The sequence below is a fragment of the Heterocephalus glaber genome, unplaced genomic scaffold (genome assembly GCF_053883595.1).
Source record: "Heterocephalus glaber isolate CG9 unplaced genomic scaffold, H.glaber_assembly_v1.0 deba00000896, whole genome shotgun sequence".
Classification (NCBI taxonomy): Eukaryota; Metazoa; Chordata; class Mammalia; order Rodentia; family Bathyergidae; genus Heterocephalus; species Heterocephalus glaber.
This window is the reverse complement of record NW_028258170.1, coordinates 2529691-2541883: the sequence shown is the minus strand read 5'-3', so window position 1 is coordinate 2541883 and position 12193 is coordinate 2529691. Positions and strand designations below refer to the sequence as shown.

At 34.3% G+C, this 12193-nt stretch overlaps 2 pseudogenes; both read left to right on the top strand.

The window, feature by feature from the left end:
• Nucleotides 1-932, top strand: LOC101700286 (olfactory receptor 8K3-like; annotated as a pseudogene).
• Nucleotides 933-7885: 6953 nt separating this feature from the next.
• Nucleotides 7886-11291, top strand: LOC101718679 (olfactory receptor 8K3-like; annotated as a pseudogene).
• The last annotated feature ends 902 nt before the right edge of the window (nucleotides 11292-12193 follow it).

The following is a 12193-nucleotide window of genomic DNA, read 5'->3' as shown; positions in this document are numbered from 1 at the left end:
ATGAAAAACCACAACCTCACAGCGGTGACTGAGTTCATTCTGCTGGGCATCACAGATCGCCCTGAGCTGCAGGCTCCAGTGTTCCTCCTATTCCTCGTCGTCTACCTGACCTCGCTGCTGGGCAGCCTGGGCATGATCATCCTCACCCAGGTGGACCCCAGGCTGCAAAGTCCCATGTACTTTTTCCTCAGACACCTGGCTCTCACTGATCTTGGCTATTCCACAGCTGTGGGACCCAAAATATTGGGAAATTTTGTGGTGGATCAAAATACAATCTCCTATTATGGTTGTGCTACACAGCTGGCTTTCTTAGGGCCTCTCGTGGGTAGTGAGCCTTTTATTCTGTCTGCAATGTCCTATGACCACTATGTGGCCATCTGAAACCCTCTCCTCTACACTGTCCTCATGACACCAAGGGTGTGTTCTATACTAGTGGCAATCTCTACTGCACATTTGTGTCTCTTCTACACACCACGAAGATTTTCACTTTGTCTTTTTGTGGCCACAATGTTATTAGTCATTTCTTCTGTGACAGTCTCCCCTTGTTATCATTGCTCTGCTCAGATGCTTATGATTTAGAGGTGATACTTCTGCTTGCATCAGCTTTTGGCTTGATTTTCTCTCTTCTAGTCATCCTTGCATCTTACCTGCTCATCTTTATAATCATTCTCAAGATGAACTCTGCAGAGGGCAGGTGCAAGGCCTTCTCCACCTGCAAGTCCCACCTGACCGTGGTCATTGTGTTCTACGGGACATTGTTATTTATGTACTTGCAGCCCAAGTCCAGTCACTTCACTGCCAATTATAAAGTGGCTTCCATATTGTATACTCTGACTATTCCAATGTTGAATCCACTGATCTACAGCTTGAGGAACAAAGATGTAAAATATGTTCTTCAAAGGACATAGAAAAAGATATCCATTATTTTTTGAAAGATACATACAGGAGGAGTCACAGAAATGAGCATTCATGAGAACCTGCTCTCTAAGTGCACAATGTAAAGAGAGTACAAATGGCCTTGAGATGTATCCAGAACCTGGCCTTCTTGTAGCAGTTGAACTTCTACATGGTTAATACAAATTTAGTGAACAAAACAACTAACACTGCCTTCTTTGAGGAAGAGAAACGAATTATAAACATAATAAAGAAATGTTAAAATGTGGTAAAGTAGGATTAGAACACAGAGATCCTAATTCCAGTGAATATGCGTTGTTTGCTGAGTGGGAGTGAGGTCAAGTCGTAGCAACAAGAGGAGTGAATGGCCGTTGAGCTCTTCTCAATTATTTTGATCTTTAGTGTGTGTGTGTGTGTGTGTGTGTGTGTGTGTGTGTGTGTGTGTGTTTCTAGCCTTGGGTAAGCACATGCAATCTTTCTGTTTTATGCTCTACACAAGCTAATGGATTGTGTTAAAATGAATCTTGCTTGTTCTCAGGAGACTCGGTGTGGTGTGCTGATGTTAGAAACAGTGTTTGTTCTCAGGAGACTCAGTGTGGTATACTGATGTTAGGAAAAGTGTTGGGAGAAATGCCTCAAATGCCACTATTCCTTGCGGTGGCCTCTGCGGTCAGGGGCCCCTGTCCTCATGTCTGGCAATACAGCAACCCATCGGCTCAGGGTAGCAAATGATTTTATCTAAATCTATTGACTTTTAGAAAAGCAAATGCAGCAATTCAGATAAATTTCTTGAGGCTTGCCATATAAATCATGTATTGAGGTTTTTGTTTTTATTACTTAATAATTTTAATAAATTAGTGCCCAATTTCCAAAAAAAAAATAATACCTGGAGGTCATTTTTGTTCTTTTTCCTTAGCAATCTATTTTTTTTTTTTAAAGATTTTTTTTAAGGAGTAGGAAGGATGAAAATCTTGGGTAATCAGAATTAAAAAGAAAATTAGGAGGAAAAAAATACAAAAGTACTACCAGTGATCAGACTCAGGAGCTTGAGCTTGCCAGGCAGGTGTGGTGCCACTGAGCTAAATCTTGGCCTTGTTGTTGTTTTTTGATAATATTCTATCCTTGGACTACATGAATTTTATATTAGCTTCCTAGTTTGAGTGTAATTTAACATGTATATATGCTTGTCTTTTCAACATACTTATTTCATAAGCCTTCATTTCTCCATGTATTTTTCAGAAAATTATGATTCAATATTCTTGGAGTTTTATTTGTGTCATAGAAGAGGTATTCTGTTTTTGTAGTACAACATCAGGCCACAGAATTATCTGTGTAATCAACACATATGAATAAAAATTGTTTGGAATAATGACAGGCTGTATACATTGTCACACTGAAGTAAATATTACAGAAAAGATAATGAAATAGATTATTTTAGTATGATAAACTGTAGAATGAAGCTTTATTCTGTGTATCTGTGTGTGAAACTACTGTAATATTTTTTAAAAAGTTTAAAATGAACAATTACATGTTAATATTAATTATTGTTGGTCATAAGACTGGAAATTTATTGTAAAATAAATATAAAATTTTCTAGTCCCTAATTGCATGAAATTGAAGCATGATTTAATATAACAACATTATGCTATTTTATTATAAATCTTGGCATAACTGTTAATTAGTTAAATGATAAAATATAAACAAAAAAGTTGCTGTTGATGTTTGTAATTATATATGCTATTTCATTCATTTTGAAAGTTGGTCTACATTTATTATTAAAGTGGTTCATAAATCATTTCTGAAAGTTTCATATTATATTCACAAATATTAGTTTTTAAAATGAGGAATTAGTATTCAATCAAACTACTGCTAAACCTTTTGAGTCAGCAGAGTTTGATACTGTGGACAATAAAACTCAGAAATTTCAATGGCACTAAAAATAAGAAATGCCAAAAAATCAGGGAGTGCCTATAAAAATCAGTCTATATTTTAGTTTGCAACTGTAAGCCTGATGTGTTGTGTTTTTCAATTATATGGGCACAAAAAGTACTAGCAAAAGAAATCTTTGATGATTAAGATCGCAAAATGGAAATGTGCATAAACAACCACTCCCACCTTAAAATCAAGTTCAGGAGGCTTCATTTGTGAATTCAAGTAAATGTTTAGAGAGACTTCCCCTAACCAGTTTGTAAGAATTTTCCATTAAAAGTAATGAAATAGTATGTTTTCAAATAATATATTGAGAATAAAATTTCAAAGTTCTAAGGTGTAGTAATGATAAAAATCTTGACCAAGTTAACAATCCATCTTTGTTTCCAACAAAAGAATCTTCCTCAAAACAAATCTATGAATAATATCCCTTCTACAGATCAATAAATTTAAATAACTTCTCAAATGTATATTAGCAGAACATCTCTTCCCGTTATGTTTTCCTACCACAGTGTGTGTTTAGTTTGGGAGCCTCTCTTCCCTGCCATTCCTCCAGGTGACTCTTCAAATATCACAGTGTAATCATAGCACTAACATGCCTGTCCCAGGTATGTAAAAAAAGACAGTCCCTGTTTGTGTGTGCATGGATTTGCATAAATGAACCCCAAACACAAGATAAACATGAAAAATTGATGAATTGATGATTTAGAAATTCAAAAAATATAAAAAACCACAAATAAAATAAAAGTAGAAACCATGACTAGGAAATAAGAATAAATACAATAGTTCACAAATTTAATTAATAAGTAATTGCCTCATAATCTATAAAAATAAAGTGAATATACATAAAAATTCACGAAACAAGAACTATCTCATGATTTTTTCAAACAATTCAATAATACCCTGAAAATGTTGATGTAAATTCCCATGAAAACATTTCTGAAAATTCAGAAATTTGAAAAGTTTAAATATGTAGTGTTGAAAAGTAATGGTGAATAGAGGAGTAAAGAAAACATTCCTACTCTAATGACTGATTATACAGATCATAGGCTCTAGGAAAGCATCACAAACATCTAATAAGCTCATATGCCACAATTTAAGGAACACTGTGTATTCCAATCAAAAAATATTGGTAAATAGAAAAAAATATATACCTAAGTGAAAAAATAAATTTACACTGTTAGATAATTTATCTTTGAAAACTCAATTTAAAACATGTACAAATTTATACCACAGATTTTTTTAAAAGACATGAATATGTAGTTAACAAAGACAGATAAGAATGAAAAATTGTAGATCAGGCTTAGTAATGGAAAGAGAAAGCACGTTATGATGAAAACAGATATTCAGGAAGAAAAGAAAGTGCAAAATTTCCCTTTTACATAACATAAAATTTAATGACAAAAAATAAATCACTGACTAATGTGAATAAGTAAAGCTGTTCTATTTCTATATAAGATTTATTGTAAGAATGAATGTGGTTAAATATAAAGGTAACATTTGCTAGAGCAATCATAGTCATAGGGTAAATTTATAGAGTTAATTAAGCAGTAAATTCATGTGAAACATTTTCAGAAATTTGAAAATGTTATGGTAAGTAGAGTTAATTCTATGGAGTTATTTGAATTACCATAAGATTAATTGCATTGCAATTTCAATCTAATGGAAAACACCTATATAGCAAAGCCACCAAAGCAAATTATGTCAACATTTTTAATTGAAAATAATATGCAAAATGTATCAAAGCAAATTCATGCAAAATGGACAGGGAAGACAGAAATCACAAATTCACTTAATGACATGAATAATTAAATCCTTATGTTTCAAATTATTAAAGTTAATTCTAAATTCATTTAAAATAATTTGTTGAAGTAAAATCCCACGATATACCAGTAGGTACTTTACACTGAACAATTCAGCAGGAATCATTATATGCACATTTTGTTCAGCCAACACTTCTACATAGAGTCAAGATCTTACCAGCACTCATGGGCATTTATTGAGGGATTTTTCTCCTGCCTTCCTCCTTTCCATCTCTTGCACAATTTCATTCGTTTTCCATGTCCTGAAAACCACAGCCTCTAAATAGCTCACAAAAACGGAATCATACTGTCCTCATTTTACTTGATATCATTTAGTGTAATAGTTTCAATTTTCATACATATTGTATGACATATTAAGTACACTATTCCTTTTAAAATAAATTATTTTATCATGAAAAGTTAACATAAGTTCTATTTTCTTTACAAATTAAAGTATGGAAAAGAATATTTTTAACTATAGTTCCTTTCTTGTACACCAGATCTGCATAAATCATTCAAAATGTGTAACTGAAACTTTGTAATTTCAGTATTTTCTCTCCTTTCCCTTTTCCCTAACCTCTTATCAATACCATGCTACTATATACTAGTATGAGTGTGACTATTTTCATTAACCTTAAAAATAAAGTAAAATGGTAAAGTAAAATGTGCTTATTTCACTAAGCATATCCATATTGACTCATACTTTAGGATACCCTTCTCTGTGAAGGTTAAATAATGATATTTTGCACACATATATCACATTTTCAGGATCTATTCATCCATAAAGGCCATGTATGCAGTAACTACCTCTTAGTTATTGCAAATAGTGCTGCAAGAAACATGACAAGCCATCATTTGTCTTTTGAAGTTTTGAGTTTCATTCTTTTAGATAAATACTCCAAAGTAGAACTGCTGGATCACATTTAGATTTTAATTATTTTATTTTTATGTAATATTCAGGTGAACAATATTTCTCTCCTCTAAGGGCCAAAATATTCTAGAAGATGAAATGTAAATTTTCACATGATTTATGATATTAAATAGATCTTAATAAGGAATTAAATCATTAGGAAAACACATTAATGTCTGAGCATAATTTTAGGGTGGATATGTTGTTCTTTTCTTCACTCATACAGTCATGTTTTCCATAAGTCAGTCCATAAATCTCTTTTGAATATCTATGCTTTCCAGAGAATTACTTTAAAGGCTGCTAGTAGATAAGCAAACTCTCCAGATATACTTTTGCATTTATATTGCTTTTAGAATATGTAATTTAATACAAGTGAAAATTTAAAAAATTATTTTAGTCAATTGTAGTGTTTAAATGTGCACTGAGGAAAGATTGATGATTTGTGTGGAAATGCATTTTATACTCTAAAGTTTTTAATTAAAAATTAGAAATAAGACTAGGTATATATGATGGGTGCCTTACAAATTCAACAGAAAATCAGTATTTGATCTGTTCACAATTATTTACACTTTGAATTCATATTCTGTATCATCTGTTTTTTAAGCAATGTACACAAATGTTTCTTAACTGCTGCATTTTCTTCATCCAAAGGCCAGCAGCAGCCCTTCCCAGCTAATATAGGCATTAGGGTACTACTGTTCAGTAGAAGAGTTAAATAGCAAATGCAAACATTGCATTCTTCTATTACTCCAGGGGTTGCTTAGCGGTGAATCCCTTACCATTCTTTGCACTTCACTTTGTGTCATGTTTTCAGAGGAGAATTAACTATGAGCCTTGGTCCTTTCATTCCCTGGGAAATTAAGGCTGCATTTGGGAATTTGTTCCTCAGGCTCCTGGACTTGAACCTTTAAATGTATATAGTTCAGTGTGACTATCTTCAGGTTGTGAGTCTTAGCAGACCTCTCTGCACAGGTAGGTTACAGCATATATTTTACTTACTACAAAGTCTAAATGTAAGGTCTAAGTGTCTTTGAATTTTTTTCAATTTCAATTAGACTCAAGATTGAATGAAATAATGCATCTGCTTTTCCAAATAATCGAATATCTACCCCTAGATTACTATGTGTCAGGAGACATGGTAGAAGGTAAACTATGATGTCCAAAGTCCCCACTGATAAAGTAAACTGAACTGCTTAAGTGTTTATACAGAAAACAGTCATTACAGGGATATATTTCACCATATGCAGAAATCTTACCTGCCTTACAACCAGCCTGTGTGTTACAGGAGATTGTATCAGATAGGACAGACACCTTGTAAGTTTTCCTGAAATATGATTCCATGATTCTAAGAAAAGCTTAGACAATTACCGAAGGTCAATAAAAAAGTTTTTTCTGCTCTTCTTGAGTTTTGCATTGTCCAGAGTACAAAATCCTAAAACGGAAAATTTTTCTGGTGCCAAAGACAGTTTCTCTGGCCCCAGTGTTCACTGATAAACTTAAGGAGATTCAATGTTTGTCCCCAATACAGTGACACATGTGTGTGTTTAATGAAGAATAAGATAATTCTAAGGGCTGAGCAATTCAGTTTAATGGAGGAATTTTAATGACCACCAGGTTTGATCTTTATGCTGAAACACACACTGGTACATACACACACAAATACACAAACACACACATGCATGCAAGATAATTTCCAGGATAGAGACCAGCAGAATATAAGCTTGAAATAAACTTAGAAATTAAGAATTATTTCGTGTTATCACTTTTTCTTCCAATTAAACACTGCAAGTGAAACATGCCAATTTGTTTTGTTTTGTTAGATGTAGTTGTGTAAATTATGTGTCTAGGTTTTTGTCTTTACATTTTGATCTTTACTTGTAATAGACACAAAATTTGTACATATGAAAATGAAACAGGCGTACATGGTGTGTAAAGATCAAATTAGGGTTAATATTATTTGCATCTCCTCAAGTGTTTATCATTTCATTGTGTTGGTAGATGTTGGGCTCTTGTAATTATTGTGAAATATATAGTTTTACACTAGTGTACAAAATTATAATACACTTAATATACCCAGTTAAAATAGAAAAGTCCTCAGAAAGAAGGAGTAATTCCAGTAATTAGTGGAACTGAAATGAGTAACTTCATATGAAAATTCAGTCTTTCTTGACCAGAGAAATGAAGTGTGATAAAGTAGGAGAATGCAGAGATTCAGAAAGTCACTAAGAATGGTGAACATGGAAGTGTTGCCTTGTTGCTGAGCAGATGAAGTGGAACAATATGGTAGAAATTAGTAAGGAAAAGCCTGGGTACTCAAACTACTTGCAGAGAAACCCTAGAATTCCCCCGGATGAGTAATGACATCCTTGCCCTAGAGAAGGAACCTGTAGAAACCGAAAGGACAACAGGAAGTCAACCAGGCTCGTGAATTCCCGAAAGAACACACTCTTACATCACCACAAATACAGACAAATCTCCCTGTGTGTGTGTATATATGCACATATTTAAATATGTTTGTTCATCAATGTGTTTATTTTACCAGAATCTGAATGATAACCTTAATATATAACATACTGAAATAAATATTGATTCAATATTGATGTAAACTGCCTTTAAAAGAGTCTGAAGGAGAAAACTATCAGAAAAGTAGATGTGGAGAAAATAAAATCTTGACACTATTGTTAGCTCAAAACTTTTCATGTATATCTAATGGAAGATCTATAAAGCTACAAGAGTAATATTCACAAATAAAATAAAATAAATGTACTTCAAATCAATGCTATATCAAATTTTATTTTTATAGATCAAATTATTTATCTTGTCTAAGCACATTTAAACAAGTAAACATTAAGTATATCAAATTAATCATACAATGTCTAATACATTTGCTCTGCTACATTTTTCTTTTTATAGCCACAAATTACATAAAATGGTATATTTTGCTTCCCTCTGGGATATTAAAATGGCATTCCGTACTTTACAATAACATTTCTCATTGAGAAATATTTATAGTAGCTTATCTGACTATCTTATTTGGTAAATTTTAAAATAAATCTTTAAATAAATTTTAAATAAATTTTTTATGTATCTTAAAATATGCTGGAGAAATTATAACTGGAACATAAAACAAATTATTGTGATGATATTACTGCTAAGGTCAAGACAGATGTGGAAATATCTGCTAGTCCTCAAACTGAGTAAGTTAAAGATCCAGAACTTGGTTGACATGCAGCTTAGTAAAAACCAGAAAGATTGTCATCTACTGTTAAAGTTTGGACATACTGGTGTAGAGCAAATGAATGTATTATGTAATATTTATTGTGTAGAATGCCCATTTTGGAAATTCCCACAAACAAACTACATTATTCCCCATCATCACAAAATACCATTAAAATGTTTAAAGCATATAAAAACGTGGTAGTGTAAAATACAATTTTCAAAGATTTAATAGACCAGGGAATGAGAATACCTGTTGATATGTTCAGTTACAATGAGGTGGTTGTAGAAAGTCAAAATCTCTTAAAATTGTCTTAATAGTGGTTTACTTATGGATTGGGACTGAAGATGTAAGCTGAAAAAGCAGAGAGCTGTTGCTTTTCATTATAATTCTGACAAAAATTTAAAGATTAGAATAAATTCTGAATTTTTAGTGAATTACTTTGTAGAAATATCAGAATTACCGATCAAGGTTAAATTTTTTCTAAGCAATATATTGCTGACAGATTCAAAGGTATTGTATGTAGTGTACCTTGTAATAATAATCACTGCATAGCAGAGAAATAAATGTTCACGAGCTACCCTGTTTCACAGGTTTCTAAATGTGGTCTTAGGTTCAGTGGTGGAGGCAAGTCATTTTCAATTAGGGAAAATTTGTTAGTTTATCTTATAATTAATGGATTGATTACTAAGATTTTAACAGGTGATACTTCTGGAAGACCAATGGGTTTTAATGGTTTTGCCCACAGTCTCCATTCTTAGTGGTCTGCATAGACGAGATAAATGTGTCAGTGGAAGAGCATTCATTCTAAGGGACATCAGCCCCCATCTTGATCTGCAGGCCCCTAATTTGGGCTGTTCCTCCTCATCTATGTAACTGCACAGTGTGCAGCTGTAGCATGATCATGAGCTACAAGCACGCATGTACTTTTTATCACACATCTCAGTACTCTTAATCTTGGTGACTCAAGAGCTGTGGGAGCCAAAATATTGGTGAATTTTATAACTAATTGAAAAACAATCCCCTAAACTTTGTTCACCATTGTGCTCATAATTAGTGAGCTCACTATTCTGTCTGCAATGGCTAATAATCTCTATGTGGGCATCTGCGACCCTCTGCTCCACAAAGTGATCATGTCATGTTGCCATCATCACTAACAATTCTAAAATGCCAAGAATAAGCATATTCATGAACTTGAGAGAGCTATTTTCAGACAGCATAAACTTCACTGAAAACCCAGGTTTTTCTCTATTCTTCCCTCAAACTTGTAAGGACATGTTAGTTTTTTTATATGAAAATAAAGACTTTCAGATACACATCCAAAGTAACTTTCCATACATCATTACAGTTCGATGAAGTAATGTTCCCACCTGAGACACCCCCCCAGTGTAATTTTTGAAAAATGGGTTTATTTTAAATATTCTAAATGGGAAATTTTGAATGAGTTTATATGCAGTAGTTCTGCATAGTAAAAATTTCCTAGGTGGTAAATAATATTGAAAAACTATTGACTCCACTGTTATTTCTATCCTGATTAGGTTTCCTGATCACTCTGGATGGAGGGGGCCCAACCTCACAGTGGTGACCGAGTTCATCCTGCTGGGTATCACAGATTGCCCTGAGCTGCAGGCTCCACTATTCCTCCTGTTCCTCATTGTCTACCTGACCTCGCTGCTGGGCAACCTGGGGATGATCATCCTCACCCAGGTGGACCCCAGGCTGCAAAGACCCATGTACTTTTTCCTCAGACACCTGGCTCTCACTGATCTTGGCCATTCTACAGCTGTGGGGCCAAAATGTTGGAAAATTTTGTGGTGGATCAAAATGCAATCTCCTATTATGGTTGTGCTACACAGCTGTCTTCTTTTATTGTGTTCATTGTTTGTGAGCTTTTTATTCTGTCTGCAATGTCCTGTGACTGCTATGTGGCCATCTGTAACCCTCTTCTCTACACTGTCATCATGTCAGCAAGGCTGTGTTGGGTACTAGTGGGGATTCCCTAGCTCTACTCCACATTTGTGTCTCTTCTGGTAACCATAAAGATTTTCACTTTGTCCTTTTGTGGATACAATGTCATCAGTCATTTCTACTGTGAGATTATCCCCTTGTTGTCTCTTGTCTGCTCAGATACCCATGAAATTGAATTGATAATTGTGATTTTCTCAGTTTTTGAATTTATTTCTTCTCTTCTGGTGGTCCTGGTGTCCTACCTGCTCATTCTGAAAGCCATTCTCAGGATGAAGTTTGCAGAGGGCAGGTGCAAGGCCTTCTCCACCTGTGGGTCCCACTTGATTGTGCTCACCATGTTTTATGGGATGCTGACGTTTACATGCAGCCCAAGTCCAGTCACTCTTTTGACACTGACAAAGTGGCTTCCATATTTTATACCCTGGTCATCCCTATGTTGAACCCCTTGATCTACAGCTTGAGGAACAAAGATGTAAAATGTGCCCTACAAAGATCACGGAAAAAACTATGTGATATCTTTTCTAAAAAATGTTCTGCATTATCATTCCTACATATTCTTCTATTCCTCTAGAATATATACCAAACACATTGGCTCATTATATACTTTTATTTCTTTAGATTTATAGCTCTAGTACTAGACACATTCCTATAAAATGGTGGGAAATGTGAAAATTCCCTTTGTTGTAGACTGAATACTTGAAAACAGTGTGACAGAGAAGTAGAATTGGTTTACAGTTCACAGACACTTTGGGGAGGCCGCAGCGTTTTGCACCATTTGACAATCAGAGAGAATAGTTGGTATGGAAATGGAATGGCTTTTGTGAGTTTTGCAAACATTACCATAAAATTTCCAGTGTCCAAGTGTGCCTGTGAGCTCCTTTATGTGTGTGTAAGCAGGATACTTTCTTTTTAGTCTGTATATACTTTACAAATGTTGTTAAAGATGAACGTGATTGCCATTTCAGGAGGCTCATTTATTTTATTTTATTTTATTTTTTGGTACCACGGATCGAACTCAGGACCTTGCGCTTGCGAGGCAGGCGCTGGAACCACTGAGCTAAATCCCCGGCCTTCAGGAGGCTCATTTAAGTGAGATAATTTAATAATGTGCTCAAAAGTCCTCCTGGGGGCTTTAGGGTTCTTCTTTTATCTCATAGATTCTTGTGTCTTCATATATGGATCCTACAGATCAAAAGAATATATATTGTCTGTATATTGAAATGAACCATTTAATTTTGTCCCATTTATTGCATATGTGTTATGAGCACATACCCCAATTAAAATATATTTCTGGAGCTCTGACCCAGGTGTCCAGAGTTTTGCATATCCCTCTGCACAGTTGGCTTGATCTTGATTCCTTACTGCACATTTTTCTCAGTGAGCATGCTCCCTCTTTCCTCACTGTCTAAATAAGAAGAAAATGCTTGCTTCAAAGTCATATTCTGGCTGGGGATTTAGCTCGTTGGTGCTGCT